Here is a 14048-nt window from a genome sequence, read left to right as displayed (position 1 = left end):
TGTGATTAAAAATCTTCCAACAAACAAAAGCCCAGGACCAGATGGCTTCACAGGCGAATTCTATCAAACATTTAGAGAAGAGCTATCACCTATCCTTCTCAAACTCTTCCAAAATATAGCAGAGGGAGGAACACTCCCCAACTCATTCTATGAGGCCACCATCACCCTGATACCAAAACCAGACAAGGATGTCACAAAGAAAGAAAACTACAGGCCAATATCACTGATGAACATAGATGCAAAAATCCTCAACAAAATACTAGCAAACAGAATCCAACAGCACATTAAACGGATCATACACCATGATCAAGTGGGGTTTATTCCAGGAATGCAAGGATTCTTCAATATACGCAAATCAATCAACGTGATACACCATACTAACAAACTGAAGGAGAAAAACCATATGATTATCTCAACAGATGCAGAGAAAGGTTTTGAAAAAATTCAACACCCATTTATGATAAAAACTCTGCAGAAAGTAGGCATAGAGGGAACTTTCCTCAACATAATGAAGGCCATATATGACAAACCCGCAGCCAACATCGTCTTCAATGGTGAAAAAACTGAAAGCATTTCCACTAAGATCAGGAACAAGACAAGGTTGCCCACTCTCACCACTCTTATTCAACATAGTTTTGGAAGTTTTAGCCACAGCAATCAGAGAAGAAAAGGAAATAAAAGGAATCCAAGTCGGAAAAGAAGAAGTAAAGCTGTCACTGTTTGCAGATGACATGATACTATACATAGAGAATCCTAAAGATGCTACCAGGAAACTACTAGAGCTAATCAATGAATTTGGTAAAGTAGCAGGATACAAAATTAATGCACAGAAATCTCTGGCATTCCTATACACTAATGATGAAAAATCTGAAAGTGAAATCAAGAAAGCACTCCCATTTAACACTGCAACAAAAAGAATAAAATATCTAGGAATAAACCTACCTAAGGAGACAAAAGACCTGTATGCAGAAAATGATAAGACACTGATGAAAGAAATTAAAGATGATACAAATAGATGGAGAGATATACCATGTTCTTGGATTGGAAGAATCAACATTGTGAAAATGACTCTACTACCCAAAGCGATCTACAGATTCAATACAATCCCTGTCAAACTACCACTGGCATTTTTCACAGAACTAGAACAAAAAATTTCACAATTTGTATGGAAACACAAAAGACCCCAAATAGCCAAAGTAATCTTGAGAACGAAAAACAGAGCTGGAGGAATCAGGCTCCCTGACTTCAGACTATACTACAAAGCTACAGTAATCAAGACAGTATGGTACTGGCACAAAAACAGAAATATAGATCAATGGAACAGGATAGAAAGCCCAGAGATAAACCCACGCACATATGGTCACCTTATCTTTGATAAAGGAGGCAGGAATGTACAGTGGAGAAAGGACAGCCTCTTCAATAAGTGGTGCTGGGAAAGCTGGACAGGTACATGTAAAAATATGAGATTAGAACACTCCCCAACACCATACACAAAAATAAACTCAAAATGGATTAAAGATCTAAATATAAGGCCAGAAACTATCAAACTCTTAGAGGAAAACATAGGCAGAACACTCTACGACATAAATCACAGCAAGATCCTTTATGACCCACCTCCTAGAGAAATGAAAATAAAAACAAAAATGAACAAATGGGACCTAATGAAACTTAAAAACTTTTGCACAGCAAAGGAAACCATAAACAGGACCAAACGACAACCCTCAGAATGGGAGAAAATATTTGCAAATGAAGCAACTGACAAAGCATTAATCTCCAAAATTTACAAGCAGCTCATGCAGCTTAATAACAAAAAAACAAACAACCCAATCCAAAAATGGGCAGAAGACCTAAATAGACATTTCTCCAAAGAAGATATACAGAGTGCCAACAAACACATGAAAGAATGCTCAACATCACACTAATCATTAGAGAAATGCAAATCAAAACTACAATGAGGTATCATCTCACACCAGTCAGAATGGCCATCATCAAAAAATCTAGAAACAATAAATGCTGGAGAGGGTGTGGAGAAAAGGGAACCCTCTGGCACTGTTGGTGGGAATGTAAATTGATACAGCCACTGTGGAGAACAGTATGGAGGTTTTAAAAAACTACAAATAGAACTACCATATGACCCAGCAATCCCACTACTGGGCATATACCCTGAGAAAACCATAATTCAAAAAGAGTCATGTACCAAAATGTTCATTGCAGCTCTATTTACAATAGCCCAGAGATGGAAACAACTTAAGTGTCCATCATCGGATGAATGGATAAAGAAGATGTGGCACATATATACAATGGAATATTATTCAGCCATAAAAAGAAACGAAATTGAGCTATTTGTAATGAGGTGGATAGATCTAGAGTCTGTCATACAGAGTGAAGTAAGTCAGAAAGAGAGAGACAAATACCGTATGCTAACACATATATATGGAATTTAAGGAAAAAAAATGTCATGAAAAACCTAGGGGTGAAACAGGAATAAAGACACAGACTTACTAGAGAATGGACTTGAGGCTATGGGGAGGGGGAAGGGTAAAAAAATAAAAAATAAAAAAAAATAAAAGTTATACTCTATTTTGTGCATCTGATGATTGCTTTAAACTTAAGACTAATATATATTTAAAAACTTTCCCCTATTAATCTGTTAAACTTGTCAGTATTTATGTCTTTCCCCTAAAAAGACAAATACTCTAGTCTGCTCTCATATCCTTCAGTTTCTTCCCCACCCCCTTCCTATGCCATCATTATATGAAAATGATTTTGTTTCCTTTTTCAATCATGCTAGATTTTTTTTATTACCTTCCTAGATTTATGTGTCTAAAATTTTGAGTACTTTTTCCAAAATTATTTTCAATGTGTGGTAACCCTTTTGGTACCTTGTATGCCTGAGAATGTTTTTTACTACCCTTCATATGTTAACGCCAATTTTTGGATATAAAGTTCTACCTTCCAGATTATTTTCTTTCAATTAAAAAAAATTACTTTCATCTTGTATCCAACACTTCTTCTGCAAAGACTAATGCTTCTCTGTAGATGGTCTACTCTTTCTCTAGGTATTTCTCTGCTTTGTCTAGGTAGGTATTCTCTACCCTTGGAAGTCTTTTCAAATTTTACCTTTGTCTTTGGGACAATTAAAAAAAATATTACTACAATCTAAGTATGGGCTTTCATTCTCTGTCTACTTTCAATGTGACATCCTTCATCTTTCCTTGATTCTAGAAAATTAATGTCCATTTATTTGTTCAAATATTTTCACCTTTCTGTTTTTGTTTTCCTCGCTCGTTAGAACTCCTATTTGGATGTTGAAAATTTTACATCTAATCTCTTTATTTCTTAGAATTTTTTTCTTTTGTGTTTCTTTAAAAAAATTTTTTTTTTCTGTTGACATCTGGAAGAATTCCTCATTTTAATCTTTCAGTTCACTAATATATTCTTCAGCTAAATCTGTCCTATCATTTATCTGCATCTGTCTGATCTAATGTGAATATTTCCACTTGGTTTTAAAATAATTTGTTGTCCTTGTCTCATTATCCAAATATTTATTATGTTTATTTTAAATTTTTGGTCTATTCTTCTGTTTCATATAGTCCACAGTGTTCTATTTGCCATTTTTATTGTAATTTTGTTTTGTAGTCTTTTTTTCAGATGTCTATTTTTTTTTCCCAGTGAACTCATGCTACTCTGGTAATGTCTATTGGGGGATTTCCAACAAAGAGTTCTAGTCTCTATCTGTCCCTGTGAATATAAAGTGTGGGTAGTGGATAGTGTAACCACAGGTCCACTATTGATCACTCCTGATTGCTAACTCCTCATAAGGCAACCCTGTGGTTCAGGGTTTCAACTTTAAACCTTTCAGGACAAGATGCAACATAGTATCTTGGATTGGATCTTGGAAAAGAATAAGGACAATAATGGAAAAAGCCTGGCAAAATCTGAATGTAGTTTTGTTAATAGTGATGTACCCTTGTTAATTGTACTGCAGTTATGCAAGACATTAACATGAGTAGAAACTGGGTGAAGGGAGTACAGGAAACTTTTCTGCAAATCTAACATTATTCCAAAATAAAAAGTTTTTATAAATATTTTTGATAAGTGAGCTGGACACTCATGATATGTGTAATTATCTATAGGTGTATTTCACTTTAAATGAAACATTTAAAAAATGTAACACACACACGTGCACACACACACACACACACTCATACCCCTTAAAAACCCTTTCAGTCGAAGCACCAGTGGGAAGACAAAACCACCCTTGGTTGTAATCCTCCAGCTTTGAGGTTCTGAAAGGGGAGGGTTGGAAGAGTGAAAGCTCAAGGCAAGCTGGTCCATCTTCACTTGAAGTTGCCCCACAGTTCACTGATGCTCTTCTTATTTTTAAAAGTTCTATTCGGGCTTCCCTGGTGGCGCAGTGGTTGAAAGTCCGCCTGCCGATGCAGGGGACGCGGGTTCATGCCCCGGTCTGGGAAGATCCCACATGCCGCAGAGCAGCTAGGCCCGTGAGCCATGGCCGCTTGGCCTGCACGTCCGGAGAAAGTTCTATTTTCTCAAGTTCACTAACCTTTTTTTCTGCACTGTCTAATCCACTGTTAATCCAATTTTAAAATACTGTATTTTAAAATCTCAGACATAGTTTTCATCTCTAGAAGTCTTATTTGGGTCTTTTGAATATTCTCCATGTCTACTTAACTTTTTGAATGTTGGGAGTACAGTTCTAATACCTGCTAAGGTCTTTCTCTGCTGATTCTAACATCTGTGTTACTTCTGAGTTGGTTTTCATTGGTTGGCCTCACTATGGGTCACGTTTCCCTGATTTTTTGCATGTCTGGTAATCTCTGATTGGATATCAGACATTGTGAATTTTACCTTGTTGGAGTTGGATATGTTGTATCCCTATATATCTCCAGTTTTGACCTTGGATATAGTTAAGTATTGGAAACATTGTGATTCTCTCAGGTCTAACTTTTACAATTCGCTAGGTGGGTCTAGAGCAGCACAGTTTGTGACTAGTCATTCCTCACTGCTGAGGCAAGACCCTCCTGAGCACTTCACCCCATGTGCCGTGAATTATGAGCTTTTTTAGTCTGACTGGTGGCTGTAGGCACTGTTCCCAGTCCTGTGTGAGCACCAGGCCTTTTTTCTTCCAGTCCTTTCAGGTGGTTCTTTCCTCCACTTCAGGTAGTTTCTTCACATGATGTGTCGTTGATGCATGCACGGAGGGTTCTATGCAGATTTCTGAGGTCCTCTCACTGTGCGTTCTCTCCTCTCTGGTGCTCTGTATTACGAACTCTGGTTGCTTTGGTCCCCTGGACTCTCAGCTCCATCTCCTCGACTCAGGGAGTCTGCAGGCTCTGCCTCAATTCCCCCTCAGGTGCCACAGCCAGAGAACTGTCATAGGCAGTACATTGGGACAGTTTGCTTCTGGTCTCTCAGGCATGGTTGTCTTCTGTTTTGTGACTTCTATGTCTTGAAAATCACTGTTTTATGTACTGTCTTCCTTCCTTCCTTCCTTTCTTTCTTCTTTCCTTCCTTTCTCTCTTTCTTTTCTCTCTCTCCCCCTCTCCCTCCCCCTCCCTCCCTCCCTCCCTCCCTCTCTCTCTCTCTCTCTCTCCCCCTTTCTCTCTCTCCCTCCCTCCATCTCTTTCTCGCCCTCTTCTTTCTTTCTTGTTTCGTAAAAGAGGGTAAATTGGTCCCTGTTACTCCATCTTGGCTGGAAGCAGAAGTCCCACATTCTTTTTTTGTTCCCTCATTTAAACAGTGTGTTTAGGGAGGTTTCTGTGGTGAGAGCAAAGAGGGGCCAGGACAGCTATCCCAGTTTCAAAGCTCAGTGGCTCCCTCTGCCATTGTTACCACAAAGAACTCAAAATGTGGCCTCTCTGTGTAGCCACTTAGTCTCTCAGAGCTAAGCTTTCTGCCCGCAGACAGTGTTTCCTAGAGCTTCACAGGCCTTACTCTCCAAGGTGGACAGGGCGCAGGTTTTTTAAAATAGAGAAAACAAAAGATTGTGTTGAAGGGGACACCGTTTGTGAAATGGCAGGGCCGAGGGAGATGCCAGTGCAGATGCAGAGGTGAGGTGGAGGCAGAGGCCAAGGCCCAAGAGATGAAGATGCCAAACCTGGGGCCAAACGCAAGGCCACATGACAGCCATGTCTAAGGAAAAGTCCATTCATTCACATACTCCATGTCTGGGCAGGGGCAGGCACAGAGTAGAGGAGGCAGTCATGTATAAGAAAAGGCCCACATGTGTCTATGCAGGATGTTGAGCAATGGAGAAGAACTTGGTGTTTGCAACACTTACATTCTTTTGCAGGGCTCCCAGGAAGGGCACTGTGGAGAGGCTGCCTGCTTAGGAACTACATTCCCAGTCCCCTTTGTAGGTGGACATGCGGCTTAGAGGCAGGCCACAGAAGGTGCCACTGATGTTCACCTCCCACGCAGGCTAATCCACATGCTTCTCCCCTTCCAGCTGGTTGGAATGGAGACCCCTGGAGACAGTAGGTGACAATGGCAGAGCCTGCAATATCTCGGGACTAGCCCACCTAACTAGGGCATGAACAATTTTTGCTATCATGATGGTGAAACTGCAATGTTATGCTAAGAACATTTTCAGTAATGAAGTGACTTGATCATTTGGTAAATTGACCTTTGACAATCCAATTTCCAGCAAATTCTTCCTTGAGGGTATATATATATATATATATATATATATATATATGAATAACTTTGGCTTGCTTCCTTTAGAAAGACCAAGTGGTGTTTTGAGTAGAATAACACACCAGTTTTAGCTAAGAGCTGATTTTACTCATAGATTTGCATATTTTATAGTTTTTTTTTACCCTGTGGTTAGATGAGGAAGGACTTGCCTCCATTCTTGTCCCTCCATTCACAGTATGCCAAGCCCCCTCTCATGCTCCCCCTACTATTACAAGGAAGACAACTTAAGAGGAAGAAACCAAGGGAACTAGAGAGAGGGAGAGAGAGATGGCAATCACAGAGGAAATTCACTCAGTGGTGTCAAACCTAGACTAACGTAGATGAGAGACTCAAGGGGAAAAGAACATTTTGCCCCATCCGTGTGTGTGTGTGTGTGTGTGTGTGTGTGCGCGCGCACACACATACTTGATTGTTGAATTACTAAAACATGTCCAGTAATGTCCTGTCCTTCTTAATGTTAGAGGCATAACAATGGACTTATAGGTCTAACTCCTTTATTTTATAGATGGACAAGCTGAGACCCATATAGACACAGGGCTGCTCAAGGTCACTGTTCATAAGTTGCAGATTTGGGCTTTCCCAAATTCACTTGATTCAGACTTCACAGAGGCCCCCTCCCACTCCTCATGCCCAAATGCACATTCGAGCTATGGAACTTGCCTCTCTGTGAGCTGGTGAAAACCACAGGGCGAGCCTGCAGGGAGATAAGCTCCCCATCATCACTAGGCTGCCACCCAAACAGACTGCACAGTGCAGGGAGAATGACATGGCAGAGAGAAGCTTCCCACACAGGGCCCCCCACCAGTGCCCCCCTCCGTTGCATTTTTCAGGGGAATCCCTCCTGTCTTCAGCTGGTGGCCCCAGGAGGCAAAGGTCTTGAGTCACTCTGGCCGCAGCACTGGGCTGGTGACCACAGAGGGTGACCACAGGTCTGGGGAGCTGAGGCTGTCTGGAAAGCAGTTTCTCTTTTAATGTCTCTCTAGAGGCGGTCCTGTCTGCCCTTCCCAGCCTCCTCCCAGGCTGACTGCTCTCAGCCACGCTGTGACCCTATCTTCCCTGGAGCCCATGTCAGTGGCATGCAAATGTTCCAGGACATTCAGGAACCTCTCCAGCCCACTGAGGCTACCTCTGTGTGTCTCACATGTCCGGGGCCTTTCGCTATTTCCAGAGAACACCAGTTGCTTTCGTACGTCTGTGCTTTAGTACAAGATGTTTCTTCTGTCTAGACTTCTCTCTCCAACCCGGACTGCTTAGAACACTCCCTCCTCATTCTTTTATTTTTTACAATTATTTATCTTTAAAAGTTGGGTAAAATATACATAACATAAAGTTTAATATTTTAACCTTTTTTTTTTTTCAGTGACGGTTCAGTGGCATTAAGAACATTCACGTGGTTGTGCAACCATCACCACCATCTGTCTCCAGAACTGAAACTCTGCATCACTTAATAATTCCCCATTCCTTCCCCCAGCCCCTGGCAACCACTGTTCTACTTTCTGTCTCTATGAATTTGACTACTTTAGGTAACTCATAGGGGTGGAATCATACAGTGTTTGTCCTTTGTGACTGACATTGCACCTAGCATAATGTCTTCAAGATTCATCCATGCTATTGCATGTGTCAGAATTTCCTTCTTTTTTAAGGCTGAATAGTATTCCATTGTATGTATACATCACATTTTGTTTATCCATTCATCTGTTGATGGACACTGGGTTGATTCCATCTTTTGGCTATTGAGACATAATTTGTGGCCTAACATATGGTCTGTCCTGGACAATATCCCACGTGTACTCAAGAAGAATGTATATGCTGCTGTTGTTGGGCAGAGCGTTCTGAGTTATGTCTGTTAGATCTAGTTGGTTTATTCAGTTGTCCCAGTCCTCTAGTTCCTTACTTGTCTTCTGTCTGGTTATTCTATCCATTCTATCGAGAGTGGGGCATTGAAGTCTCCAACTTTTATTGTAGAATTGTCTATTTCTCCCTTCAATTCTTTGTCAGTTTTTGCCTCATACACCTTGATGGTCTGTTATTGGGTGTGTAAATGTTCCTCTTCATGCTTAAGCCTCTATCCAGACACTCCCTCCTCGGGTGCCCTCACCCCTGCCTCCCTCTGTCCTGGGCAGGGTCACTCTCCTCTGTGCTCTCACCATAACTTGGATACACCTCTGTGTCCCACATTCTGCTATCCTGAGTAACTTACATGTTTCTCGTCCCATTTAGTTTGTCTTGGAGGTCACAGAGTTTTGTCTTCTTTATGTTTGCATCTTCAGAATCTGGCACAGTAGGTGCCCAGTGAATGTTTGTTGAACGGACATTTGTCATTGAATGCAATTGTTGTGTCATCCATGTTCTTCCTGGGATAAAAATAACTGTAGTCAGAAATTCTCAACACACCATTGCTTTTGGTATCAGTAACGTATAGCCTCCAAGGTGCTTGTTCTTCTCCCTCGTTTGATCCGCACCCCAACCCTATAAGGGAGGTAGGGCGGGGTTTACAGCTCCACTCTACGGGTAAGGAAACTGAGACTCAGAGGCTCAGGCTGAGCGTCTTGCTAGAGGTCGAGATGGCAAGAGGCAGAGCTAGGACTTGAGCCCAGGTTAGTCTGGCTTCTGACCAGGACTCCTTTCTCTGCCCACTGCCCTGGTGGGCTTGGCTCTTTGTGGCTGCCCTGGATGGGATCACAGCCTGTGTGTGTGGAGGCCGAGCCTCTTTTCTCTTGGGGAATTTGAAGTTTGCCTTTGGATGTGTTACGAGGAGTTCTGAGCGTCTCTGAGATACACCTCATGAGATTATTTTAGAGATAGTGAATGCTGAGTATCTTGCTTGCTGAGGCACAGCGGGGAGCTGAGGCTCCAGTCTGGGCTTCCCTGACTCCAGGTTTGATGTGCTTGCCATTTGACCTAATGTACCCTGGGCAGTCTTAGGATAGTCAAGAAGCTTTTTCATGTTTTGAGCTAAAATAGGTCCAGTGTGTCCACCCTCCCACTCTGGCCTCTGGAGCCCTTCAGAGTGAATCTGCTCTCTCTGCTCCTAACACCCTTCCAGGGATGTGCATGTGTTTCCCTGAGTTTTTTTTCCTCAGGCTGTACGGCACCAGTGCCTTCAAGTTCCTCCACTGCTTTTCTAGAGACCTCCCTCTCCGGGCCACCTCCCTCCCTCCAGTTTGTCTATTGGCTGGGTCTGAGTCACAGGGAGAGCACACCCATAACAGGGCATCACTGGGCTGGCAGGGAGACTGCAGAGGCTCTAACTGCAGCTTCCTCAAATGGACAGGCAGCTGGCTGTCAGGCAGAGAGCGGGGGTGTGGGGAGGAGAGGCAAAGAGAGCCCTGGCGTGTGTGATGGAACAAAAATAGAGGGGCTGGGGTTACTGTGGGCCAAGCTTCTTCCCAGCACATGTTTGCAGGGAGACTCTGGTTCAGGTGAGCCCACCAGGTCCTGTGCTGGTTGTAGGGTGAGCCCCCCCGGGGGGCGAGCGCTGGATGCTCCCAGGCTGTTCTGCTTCAGTGGTCGGAGCAGGGTTCGGAATGATGTTTAGCAGAGTCCGTATTGTGGTCCTTGAGACCTCGGGCAACTGGAATTCTGTTTATAGCTCCCTTCCTTTCTGTTCCCGGGGTGCTCTAGAGATGTCTGGTTTTACTGGTCCATTGACTGGATGTGACAGTGAGGGGATAACAAGGACAAGGGATGACTAGAGGGGGTCCAGTGAAGGCCTCCTGGTTAATTTTCAAGTAAATGATGATAATAATTACACTTACCTTATAGGATTGCTGAACATATTAAAAAAGGCAATGCATATATATGCTTTGTGCAATCCCAGCTCTGTACAGGGCAACTACACTTAGTACTCACCCCGTGAGGGCACCTGGTGGCTCTTAGTAATGTTTCCCTCATGACCCTTTGGGGGCCAGAGTGACATCTGTCACCTCCACGCTCTGAAAGCATTTGTGGGCTGAGAACTGGACTGAACAGCAGGGCTGGATTTTAGTCCTGGCTGTAAGTTGCTGTGTGACCCAGGGAAAACTCCTTCCCCTCTCTGGGCCTCTGTTTTCTTTCCTGTTCCATGAAGGACTTGGGCTAGAAGATCTTTGAGGTCCTTTGGCCTACAGAAGCTGGGGGATCTGGGCCATGGGCCAGGGTGCTACTTTCTGATGCTCTGGACTCTTTCTTTAGGGAAAGGAACCTCTCTCCGCTCTACCTTTTGCCGAGCTGGTCTGCTGGTTTCCTAGACCGGTCCAGCAATGCTGGACATGGGTCTGGAATGGGGGTTCTGAGGTCAAGACGGTTTCCCTTGCATGAGGGCAGGCGCCAGGACCAGTGCCTCCTTGCTGCATTGCCTGACAACACCCCCAGGAAAGGGGTGCTGCCTGGATTGCTTTCAGTGACCTTGCCCCACCTGCCCCAGACAGCCCAAGCCATGTCCTCAAGTCACAGGGAGAGTTTAGCATGTCTTGCTGTGACACATGGCCAGAAGGCAGTAAAACCCAAGCCCTCCTGGTGGGCAGGTGATCTTCATAGAGCTAGCCAGGCCTGACTCAGAGCCTCAGCCTGCCACCCTCCAACCAGCTGTTCCCTGGGCCACCATACAGAAATCACGCCATGGGGGATGGCATCGGGCTGCAGGAAAGCGTGTCCCTGGCTCGGGGGCCAAGGAGAGGAATGCAATATCAGCCTGGCACCAACTGGTCCGAAAGAACAGCTGACTCTCTGTAGGGAAAGCTGAGATGAAGTCCCAAGTTCAGGACTGGCCGGTAGCCCCAGGACAGGGATGGCTGATAGTCTGAGCAACTGCTGAGGAGAGAGCTGGACCAGACCCTCTGAGGCCACGCTCCTAACTCCACCCTCCACCTGACGGTGCATGACCTTCACTTGATTCCTGCCCCCTTCTTCGGACCTCGGCTTCCCCATCTGGGCTGAATATGAAGGTCTTAAGAGAACAAATTTTGTGGTGTCTTTACTTAAAATTTGGGGACCCTGTTCCTCCAGCCTTTAGCAGAAATGCTACTACGAAGGGTGAGTGTCTGACATGTCATTTTGTGCTGCCTGGGACGTTCTCCCTCTTCACCCAGACTCCCCTTTCCTTACCACGTCCTAATCTGAGCTGGTACACATTCTCCTGTTTTCTAGAAGGAATACTACCTTAATTCTGGATTATACGGAATGACAATCTAGACATTTCAGCGTCTAGTTGAAGATGGGCTAACCAAGGAGGTTTTATTTCTAGTTCCAGCTCTCCCTGTGAGGTCTTGAGCAATTCTCTTCCCTGTCTGGGCCTCAGTTTCCTTCTTTGTAGTGGGAGGTGTTTGAGGCAGGTGATCCCAAGACTTCTTTCCAGTTTTGCCTCAGGGTCTCTAATTTCCCCTTGGAAATTTAACCTTTTTTTTCTCTGTTTGTCTCAAATGACTGAGACAGTCAACAGGGATTAAATGACTGAGAAGCAAAACAACTTGGCTATAAACCGTCTCAGAAGGACAAGGAGACCTCTCACCCTAATGTGGAGGGCAGTTAGAGAAATGCAGCCCCACTTCCGCTGGTAAAAAGAGATGGGGTGCTTACTGTTCATATCTCACCCACGGTGGAGGGTTTGCAAGTGATCACACACAGACACATCAGGGGAGGGAGGAGGTGCTGGGTCAGCAGGGGAGCCTGGAGCATGTTTGTCCCTGAAGGAAAGTCAGGCAGAGAAGCATGCTTGGCACCAGGCCTTGCTGGGATTATCTTCATCACAGAGCCATAATTTGTTTTTCCACAGCTCTCAGGATTGTATAAGGGGATTCCAGAAGCTTCACGTGAGCAGTGAGTACCCAGTATCCTGGGGCTGCCTGCCAGTAAGACGACCTCTCTCAGTGTCTGCTGCCACCACCTGCTGATTGGGAGCTGGCCGCTGCCTGGGGCCCTTGTGAGAGACTCGTCCGGAAGCTGGTGTTCACCTCTCGGGCATTTGCGAGCCTTCACTGTGGAGCTGTCAGCATGCTTGTGTCAAAGGGCTTCACCTGCTTGTGCCAGTGGAAGGGCCACACTCCAGGAGGCCCTCCTGTCACCCTGCTCCGTGGCCGACAGCCTGCGTGCAACTTTGAGCAGCTGGGTCTTTAGATTGCTGCTGGAGGGAAGCTTAAGCTTCTGCTGCTAATGAGCTGGGCTTTGAACAATGAGCAGAAGAATAGGAGGAAGAGCTTTCCCGATGCAAAATTGCATGGGAGGAGCCATAGCAAATTTGGGTAATACAAAGTAAACCAGTTTGCCTAGACTAGATCAAAGGTCCCATGCGACTGCCCACAGACCTGTGATGATTAGTGAAGAAGGGTCATCATTCACAGCAATGGGGAAAATAAAGTCCACAGAATGACTTTTGTAAAACTAAGGTAGCTTCTGGAATTCTTCTTTATTTTTAGAGATATCCTTGCTGCTTTTTAACGTTAAAATGTTTTTTTCCTTATAAAATGATGGTGATATTAGATGGTAGTTGGTTTTAAAAAATGTACCTATCTGATAATCCTATGTTAATTCTCTGTGATTAAAAAAATTGTTTTTATTGATCTGTGAATTCCAAAATCTAGGAACCGGTGTACTCTCAGAGGACTTGGATAGAGGGCGGTGGGAGACAGGGCAGAAGTGGTAGGCAAGGGCCTGGGGTGGAACACCCTCATCTATAAGCAGCAGGGGACCATGTGTATTTCATCCACTGTGGAATCCTCAGCATCTAGCACATGGGTCAGTAAACATTTTCTGTAAAGGGCCTGGTAGTGAATATTTGAGGTGTTTTCGGCCATACTCCCTCTGTTACAGCTACTTGACTCTGCCTTCTTAGCACAAAAGCTGCGGTAGACAATATGTAAATGAGTGAGTGGGGCTGTGTTCCAATAAAATTTTATTTACAAAACCAGTTGGTGGGCCTGATTTGGTCCAGGGGTTTTAATTGACTAACCCCAATCTCTGCTAGATTGATAAGAATACTTATCCTGTTCAGTAAGTATTTATTGAATTGATGTAAATTGTTTCTAGAGGGCAAAGAGGAGACATTGGAAGGGTCTGAGGTAGGATGTGTAAGGACCACTGCAGTAGACTGTGTAAGGTGGATGGGGGAGCATGGGGTAGAGCCATTGCACTCGGTAAGGAGCAGTTACAACATCCCAGGCCTGGAGTTGGGAGGGCTCAGCTTGGAGCAGTGCAGTTGAGAGGGAGTGAAGGTGTGAGAGTAGCTTAGCTGATATTTAAAGGGAGTAGGAAAAGCCACGAATGGCTGGAATTTAAAGTCCCAGTTCCTTAAACTCTGCTTTTTATGCCCCAAATCATGCTTCTAGAAGACAGAGCTCTAGTCTATCTGAAAA

At 44.3% G+C, this 14048-nt stretch overlaps 1 long non-coding RNA gene across 2 annotated transcripts in view; it reads right to left on the bottom strand.

Moving 5' to 3' along the window:
- LOC137227638 (uncharacterized) overlaps positions 1–14048 on the bottom strand; it is a 619814-nt gene that overhangs the window by 44956 nt on the left and 560810 nt on the right. Inside the window, exon 8 of one of the 2 annotated variants that reach the window (XR_010944939.1) lies at positions 8921–9074. The exons of the other annotated variant lie outside the window; for it this stretch is intronic. This is a non-coding gene — a long non-coding RNA (uncharacterized lncRNA). The remainder of the gene's footprint in view (positions 1–8920; positions 9075–14048) is intronic. 2 annotated transcript variants of the gene reach the window in all.

Source organism: Pseudorca crassidens, chromosome 7, assembly GCF_039906515.1.
Source record: "Pseudorca crassidens isolate mPseCra1 chromosome 7, mPseCra1.hap1, whole genome shotgun sequence".
Taxonomy (NCBI): domain Eukaryota; kingdom Metazoa; phylum Chordata; class Mammalia; order Artiodactyla; family Delphinidae; genus Pseudorca; species Pseudorca crassidens.
The sequence above is the reverse complement of the archived record's forward strand: the minus strand, read 5'-3'. Positions and strand labels throughout refer to the sequence as shown.